We start from the raw sequence: 9,306 nt of genomic DNA, 5'->3' as shown, positions 1-9,306 counted from the left end.
AAGAGGGGCATGAATGTGAATAAAATTGCTGTAATCTCTGCTGTTGTGGCGCTGTTAGTCTAGGACTCCCAGTAACAGCCCAGAAGTTGGCTGTGAAATGAATTTAATGGGTTCACTCCAGCAGTAAAATTAGGAGAGGAGATTGAAGAGGAGGAGGATGGGGAGGAAGAAAGACATTGGATGGCATAGAACAGAGTAGAACAAAGCGTGTCAGGGCATACTGGCATGGTGGGATAAAAACTGCTTCTTTAGGGTGCTGTTTCTATGGTACCCACACATGAATACATGTACAGCGTCATGCTGTAAGATGCATGGCTTACTGTTGGTCTCAGAGAGTTTGGAAAGCTATTGGTTTCAGGCATATCACTTTGAAGGATTCTTCTATTGCGACCGTTCAAGTCCCATTGTTTCTGAGACTTTTCTTTTCTTTTTTTTTTTTTTTTTTTTTTTTTTTTTTTTTTTTTTTTTTTTTGACAGGCAGAGTGGACAGTGAGAGAGAGAGACAGAGAGAGAAAGGTCTTCCTTTGCCGCTGGTTCACCCTCCAATGGCCGCCGCTGCAGCCGGCGCACCGCGCTGATCCTGGCAGGAGCCAGGAGCCAGGTGCTTTTCCTGGTCTCCCATGGGGTGCAGGGCCCAAGCACCTGGGCCATCCTCCACTGCACTCCCTGGCCATAGCAGAGAGCTGGCCTGGAAGAGGGGCAACCGGGACAGAATCCGGCGCCCCAACCGGGACTAGAACCCGGTTTGCCGGCGCCGCAAGGTGGAGGATTAGCCTATTGAGCCACGGCGCCGGCTTGTTTCTGAGACTTTTCTATTGATTCCATACCACCAGATTCTCTCTCTTCTGCTTCTGGTAACTTCTTTATTTTCCACTTTTTTCGGTCACTTACCCACTTCTTACAGTCATTTACCAGTTTTTAATTTTTAAAAAATATTTATTTATTTGATAAGCAGAGTTACAGAGAGAGGGAGAGACAGAGAGAGAGGTCTCTCATGTGCTGGTTCACTCCCCAAATGGCTGCAATGGACAGAGCTGGACAGATCCAAAGCCAGGAGTCAGGAGCTTCTTCCGGGTCTCCCACATGGGTGCAGGGGACTGAGTACTTGGGCCATCTTTTACTGCTTTCCCAGGCCATTAGCAGGGAGCTGGATTGGAACTGGAGCAGCTGGGACTCGAACTAGTACTCATATGGGATACTGGTGCTACAGGCAGAGGCTTAACCAACTATACCACAGCACTGGCTCCAAGTCTTTTACCTATCAGTGATATAGCTTGAGAATGATTGAATTAATAGACTCACATTTACTGAAACCCTTACATCATAATAAATGCTGATAATTTAAAGGTTATTTAAAACTAGTAAGACTCCCTAGCAGAATAGAGTTTATAATCTTATAGGGAGACAAACATCCATGAGAACATTACATAAATAAATACATAATTACAAACTGCTAAGTTCTGCCAGAGAGGAGTTGAGATGGTACACAGAGGGGCAGGGGTGGGGTGTTTCTGAATGAGCTGGGCGGGAGGGCATGGATCAAGGAAGATCCATCAGTTTTCCAGGGCTGTTGTAGCAAACTCCTACAAACTATGTGACTTCATATGTCCACAATTCATTCTCTCACAATGCTGGAAACCAGAAGTCCAAAATCAAGGTGTTGGCAGAGCCATGCTTCCTCTGAAGGGAGTCGGGAAGAGTCCTCTTCCCCATTTCTGGTAACTGCCAGAAATATTTGCTGTTCCTCGCCCGGTAGCTGCATCACTCCAACTTTTATGTTGTCACACAGTTAACATGCGACCTGTCCCTTTTTTTATCAGGACACCATTCATTGGATTTAGAGCCTTCCTTAATTCACTATGACCTCATCTAAACTTAATTACATCTATAAAGGTCCTATTTCCAAATGGGATCTAATTTCAGGATTGTAGATGGACATGAGCTTTGGATGATACTGTTGAACCCAAGAAGGCTTTCTTGAGCTAAGAGCTGAGAAGGGGAAATGGAGATTGGGCAAAGACAGGGGAGTCTACACAGAGGGAGCAGGGTGTTTTGGAAGAAGTGTGGGAGAGGAAAGCAAGCGAGATCAGAGTCTCAGAGAAGGGGAAAGCAGAATGTGGTAGAGGTTATGGTCCTCCTTATGGAGACCAGATCACACAGGGCCTGATCTGCTTGGGAAAGGGTTGAGCCTTAGGAAGAAGAGCAGGAGGAAGCCATAGGTGAGCTAGAGTGCATCTTATCTGTCCATTATTTATCTGTCTGTTTATTTGAAAGGGAGAGAGAGAGAGAGAGAGAGAGAGACAGAGAGAGAGAGAGAGAGAAAGAGAGACCTTCCATCTGCTGGTTTACTCCCCAGATGGCTACAATGGCTGGAGCTGGGCTGATCTGAAGTCAGGAACCAGGAGCTTCTTCCAGGTCTCCCAGGTGGGTGCAAGTACTTGGGCCATCCTCTGCTGCTTTCCCAGGTGCATAAACAGGGAGCTGGATTGGAAGTGGAGCAACCAGGACTTGAACTGGTGCTCATGTGGATGCTGGCATTGTAGGCAGTGGCTTAACCCACTGTGCCCCTTAGCTCTAAGTCCTGGATGAACAGAAAAAGCATTCCTAGGATTCCTGTCCCTGTGGCCCAGCAATGGATTGGATGTCCCATCCCAAGACTCCATATAACTCCCTGCTTCCTCCATCTCAGGACCTGTTAACATGGTGTGGAAAATGACTGCTGACTTGTCTCTTTCTCTGCATGAACGTGGGGACGTCCCCTAGGCAGGCAGTTGCCAAGTCCCGATGCTTGGCACTTGGTTTTAGTGAGAGAATAAATGAAGGAAGGGGTTGGAGAGGGTAAGATCATCTCGGAAGTGAGGCAAAGATTTCCCTCCCTGAAGCAGAGAATGGTTAACACACCTGTGTTTCCTTCAGTGAACTCTTATGTCTCTGTAGAACATCTTCTCTATCTTCCAGAAAAACTGTGCCCCAGTGGAGACTTGCCTCTTTCCAAGGCAACCCCTAGGTCTGTGCAATGCACTCTGTGTGTATGGGCTGAGAACTAAGTGGGGAAGGCCCTTGCTGATGGAACAACTTCTTCTGCCCTGCAGGCTGACAGAAACTGAACGCAGCTTGCGAGCAGAGTCCATTCCGTCCTAAATAGAAGCTGAAAGTGAATTGTGCTGTCACACACTGGCTTCTCATCTCTCAACCGTTCGTCTGCTTAGGGTTTCATGTTTTATCTTTCTAGATTCACTCAGAGATATGTGAGCTGGACTCACGCTCCTATCTGGGCTTTATTGATGAGTAGGACTACCGCTTCTTCCTGCACACAATCTCCCTGCTTCTCCTCTGCACTCACTTCCTTCCAGGCTGGGTGAAAACTGTTTCGTTTCTTCCATGTCTGTAAGGCAGATGCAAAGAAATCAGCTGGTCACCAATACCAATGTCATCCAGAGGTCACTAGCACAGGCCGAGGACTGCTGCTGGTTCCGTGGGTAGACAGGGAGGCAGGAAAGCAAGAAATAAGAATTCCCAGGCCCACAAGCTGTGCAAGTCCTTTGTAAGAGAAAGGCACGTAGCACGCCAGAGTTATTAGTGGAGGCAGACTCTGGCATTTTACGAAGACGATTAGAAATACCCCGTTAGCATTTGGGACTCTCAGAATTCTGCTTCTGCTCTCGTCATTCCAGCTTGGCTTCCAGGTCCCGTTAGATGTTCTCAGCTGTGGACGCAGGGAAGGTGGCTGGAGCGCTCAGAGCCAGCTCTCCTCAGGCAGTGCAAGACCCTTTTATTCCTGCCCCGTCCCCGCCCCCTTGGCAAAGCTTCCCTCAACAGCTTTTTGAGAAGGGCCCACTTATGCCATGGGCAGCTCATAGCTCTGAAGACCAAGAGCTCAGTAGCTTGAATAGGGTCATCCGTTCACTTGCCAACTACGTACTGCCATGTGATGCGTGCCAGCCTCTGTGCTGGGCGTAGGGAATCCGTGCATAACAAGACAGGCAAAATTCCTGCCAGCAAAAAGCTTCAAAATACAGATAACTGGTGTCTGTACAGAAATATGATTTTAGGGAGTCATTGGTGCCGTGGAAACTGTATATAGTGCAGGGCAGTTAGGAGCAACTCGAGGTTGATTTTAGGTGCTATGGTCAGGGAAAGCCTCATGGTAGAGAATGCTTTGTGAGCAAGAGTCAGGCATGAGGCTACCTGTGCAAGAGTGTTTCAGGCAAGGGACGTGTGTGAAATGCATAAGCTTGGCCTGCACAAGGGGTCGAGAGTGGCGGGTGTGGCTGGAGGACTGGGAGAGAGGACTTGGAAAGAGCTGTGTCTCAGGGCTTGGTCAGAGAAGCAGAACGGCGGCCAATCATACAAATGCGGCATTCGTTCTGGGATTTGACCTTGCGCAGCTGTGGGAACTAAGCACTTTGAGCTTGTTGCTTCTGCCCCTGGGTCGGGCCTGAATTGGGAACAATAGGCAGCTGGAAAGAAGCATAGGCATGTAGCTGGGGAGACCAAGGCCTTATGTGAGGAGCAGGGGGAGCTGGCACACCCTGGGTGGAGTCGCGTACACTGGTTCATGATTTGGAGTAACTGAAGGAGACCTGGGGAATGAAGAGTTGTTTCCACCTTGGCATCACAGGGAGGCAGCAGGGGAGTGACAACGTGTGAGTGACAAGGTGTGAGAGAGATGCAACAGCACCTGGACCCCTGTGGGGAGCAGGGTCCGTCTCCCGCAACATGGCGGGGCGCCCGGGAGACAAATGAGTACTGAGACTGTGGACTGAAACTAACTCTATGCATCTGATCTCCCAGCATATGGCGCTGAGAGAGAGTAAACAAATCTTACACAGCTGCTTCGTTAATTATCTGATTCCTGACCCAACCCCTGTTCGGAAGAAAGCAGCGGGCTCAGCACGTGGGCAGTGGAGCACGGATTGGTGGGAGAGGACTATAAAAGGGAGAGAGAGACAACATGCCGGGCCCCCTGAGAGAGTTGGTTGGAGAGCTCGTTGGTGCCGCTCCTCCGCGAAAACAGCGTCCGGTCCGGTCCGGTCCAGTGTCGTTCCTCCCCGAGTGGGGGAGCGACAGACCCTGTACCAGCATTCCAGCCCCCTGCCTTCTGTACCTCATGCAAGTGTCTCTTGTGCTCAGTGTACGCTAGAGTTATGCAGTGAGTTCTGGAAAGCCTTGTATCGGCTCAGTTAGGTCAGCCCAGTACAGAGCCCACAGAAGTCAGTTTTGGCATCCGTTTGAACGTTTTCCAGCCATTTAAAAATTCTCGGTAAAGATCATGGCAGACTAATGTTTCCATCTAACAGAAGCAACTGCCCTTTATATGCAACCCCAAGCACTCGTCTTCTCCTCCAAAAAATACACTTTTTGTGAAAGTATAAAAAGAATACATTTTGTAAAAGTATCCATCTTTTTGCAAAAAGTATAAAAGTATACTTTTTGTAAAAGTATGTAAAAGTATCCATCTTTTTGTAAAAGATTTTTTAAATTTAAATTTATAATTAATTGTTACAGATTCAATGTGCTTTGTAGTTACAATTCTAAGAACATAATGATTCTCTTCCTCCCTCCCTCCCCCTCTTCCTCCCACCCTCTTTCTTTTTGCCTTTCTTTTTTTTCAGTTTTTGAGAGAATATATTTTAAAATCACATTACAGTAAAAAGGCTTAATACTTCACTGAATAAGTTTAACAAGTAAAAAAGCAAAAATACCCTAGATTTGTGGGAATATAGACAATGGCCATAAACAATAAATGAATATAAGAATGACCATTTCATTTATATACAAAAGATTTTAAAGTAATCAAAGATCTTTAAAATTATAGTACTAAAATTAAAAAAAAACTATAGTAGTATGACAATCTTAACCATTGGTTTGACAAAGTTATAAAACAATGTTTTACAAAACTGTATTTGCAGAAATACTGGCACATAAATGTCTCTTTTGTTTCTTTTTTGTTTTTTTTTTTTTTTTTAAGTTTAACTCCCACAAATAAAGGAGACTATATGGTATTTGTCTTTCTGAGTCTGGCTTATGTCACTCAATTTGATTCTTTTTCATAGCTGGATAATATTGTGTATATATGTCACATTTCTTTATCCATTCATCTGATGATGGACATCTTGGTTGGTTCCAAATTTTGGCTATTGTGGACAGTGCTGCTATAAACATGGTGGTGCAGGTATCTCTTTGATACATTGTATTCAAGTCTTTTGGGTATATACCCAGTGGTGGGATTGCTGGATCATAGGGCAACAACTCTGTTTCAGTTTATTAAGAAAAATCCACACTGTTTTCCACAGTGGCTGCACTAATTTACATTCCCACCAACACTGTCTAAATGTTCCCCTTTCTCCACAACCTTGCCAGCATTTGTTATTCTCTGTGTTTTGGATTTTAGCCATTCTGACAGGGGTAAGGTGATAGATCATTGTGGTTTTGATTTGCATTTCTCTGATGGCTAGTGATATTGAGCATTTTTCATACATTTGTTAGCCATTTGTATTTTTTCTTTTGAGAACTGTCTATGGAAGTCCTTTGTCCATTTCTCAACTGGATTGGTTGTTTTTGTTGTTGAGTTTTTGAAGTTCCTGATATATACAGGTATTACTCCTTTGTCAGATAGGTGGTTTGCGAATATTTTTTCCCATTCTGTTGGATGTTTCTTCATATTGATTGCTTCTTTTGCTATGCAAAAGCTTCTGAGTTTGCTGTAGCCCCATTTGTTTAGTTTTGCTTTTGTTGCCTGTGCTTTGGAGGTCTTGTCCAAGAAGATGTCCCCTACACCAATGTCTTGAAGTGTTTCCTCTTCATTTTCTTATAGCAACATCATAGTCTCAGGTCTTAAATTTAGGTCTTTGATCCATCTTGAGTTAATTTTTGTATATGGTGAGAAGTATGGGTCTAATTTCGTTCTTCTACATCTATACGTCCAGTTTTGCCAGCACCATTTGTTGAAGAGATTATCCTTACTCCACTGTATGGTCTGAGCATGTTTGTCAAAAGCCAGTTGGCTATAACTATGTGGATTAATTTCTGGGTTCTCTATTGTGTTGCTTTGACCTGTTTGTGGTTTTTATTGCCAATACCAAGCTGTTTTAATTACTTTAATTTTGTAATATGCTTTGAAATCAGATATTGTGATGCCTCCAGCTTGGTTTTTCTTGTTCAGGATCGCTTTGGCTATTCAGGGTCTTTTGTAATTCCATATGAATTATAGGATTGTTTTTTTAAATGTAAAGAATGCTGTTGGTATTTTGATAGGGATTTAATGAATCTGTAAATTGCTTTAGGTAGTATAGACTTTTTTTTTAAAGATTTGTTTTATTTATTTGAAAAGCAGACTTACAGAGAGAAGTAGAGATACACAGAGAGAGAGGTCTTCCATCTGTTGGTTCACTCCCTAGATGGCCGCAACGGCCGGAGCTGCGCCGATCTGAAGCTAGGAGCCAGGAGCTTCTTCCGGGTCTCCCACATGGATGCAGGGGCCCAAGGACTTGGGCCATCTTCTACTGCTTTCCCAGGCAGAGAGCTAGATCGGAAGAAGAGCATCCAGGGCTTGAACCAGTGCCCATGTGGGATGCCGACGCTTCAGGCCAGGGCTTTAACCCACTGTGCCACAGCGCTGGCCCCAGTATAGACACTTAGATGATATGAGTTCTTCTGATTCATGAGCAAGGGCTATCTTTCTATTTTTTGTGTGTTCTTGATGATTTCTTTCATCCATGTTTGATAATATTCATTGTAGAGACTGTCACTTCTTTGGTTAAGCTTATTTCTAAATATTTTTTGTGCTATTGTGAATAGGATTTATTTCTTGATTTCTCTTTCTGTGAGTTCATCATTAGCCTACAAAAAAACTACTGTTTTTCTATGTTTATTTTATAACCTGCAACTTTACTGAATTGGTTTACCAATTCTAGCAGCTTTTTGGTGGAGTGTTTAGGTTTTTCCACATGCAATATCATGCTACCTGCAAATATGGATAGTTTGACTTCCTCTTTTCCAATTTTGATGCCTTTTATTTCTTTCTCCTCCCTAATTGCTCTTGCTAAAACTTCCAGCATGAAACTGAGTAAGAGTGATATCAATCTTTGAGTGTTGCCTGTTCTTTTCCTTCAGCTACATAGTATTCCTCTTCTGATATCCTGTATTGAAGATATAAAACTTCTTCATGCGAAACACATTTTACATTAGGTGTTATGAAAATGGGAAATGGAGAGAAACATTGGTAACATATGCATCTCAAAATAAGGAAGAAATATTTTAATGGCAATAATCCAAAATTCTAAATCTTGTTGAGTGGTTGTGGCTCATACTTAAAACTTCCTTTTACCACAGAAATTCTATATTCCTTTTGACCCCAGAAGGCAGGATGACTCCTTGTAGTTTCTGCTTGCTGAGTGACTCAGAAGTTTATTTCTGAGTGTTTTGGTCATTGGAAATCCTATACTGGGTTGTAGTTTTCCATTTGACTTTAATCACAGAACACGGAAGTACTAAGAGGCACCCCAGGATTGGTCTCATTCCAGACCCATTCTTCCTTCTCCTGACTGTATAAAGGCAACTGGGCTTTCTCCCATCTGGTACAGTAACCTCTTGTCTTTGCCCGTGGACTATGGGCATGAAAAACTGAAAGTGGCTTCATGGAAATCTCAACTTCCAGTTTTTTTTTTTTAAGATTGATTTATTTATTTGAGAGGCAGGGTTATGGAAAGAGAGAAGGAGAGATAGAGAGGGAGGCCTTCTGTCTGCTGGTTCACTCTCCATTGACTGTAATGGCCAGAGCTGGGCCAATCTGTAGCCAGGAGCCAGGAGCCAGGAGCTTCTTTCAGGTCTCCCACGTGGGTGCACGGACCCAAGGACTCGGGCCATCTTCCACTGCTTTCCCAGGCCACAGCAGAGAGCTGGATTGGAAGAGGAGCAGCTGGGACATGAACCAGGGCTGATATGGGTTGCTGGTGCCGCAGGTGGGGGCTTAGCCCACTATGCCACAGTGTCGGCCCCTCAACTCCAGTTTATTTGAGTCATTGCTGTGTCTGTGCCAGCATTCCTCCCTCTCTAAGACCTCCAGGGCAGCAGAGTTCAAAATGGCAGGAATAGAAAGCAAAAATTCCACTGGTGGCTATTAGGGCTGATAATAAAAGAAGGTTCTCTTGTTTATAAATTCTCAGTACATGTCTCCGGGCTATGGAAAACATATTGGATGTTGGTTGCTGACTGAGAACATACGCTGTGGCATGAAGGACATTTCCCCAGCCCTGCCACATGTCACCTTGCTATCATACAACATTGGCTCTAGTTATTCACTGC

The sequence above is a fragment of the Oryctolagus cuniculus genome, chromosome 11 (assembly GCF_964237555.1).
Source record: "Oryctolagus cuniculus chromosome 11, mOryCun1.1, whole genome shotgun sequence".
Classification (NCBI taxonomy): Eukaryota; Metazoa; Chordata; class Mammalia; order Lagomorpha; family Leporidae; genus Oryctolagus; species Oryctolagus cuniculus.
The sequence above is the reverse complement of the archived record's forward strand: the minus strand, read 5'-3'. Positions refer to the sequence as shown.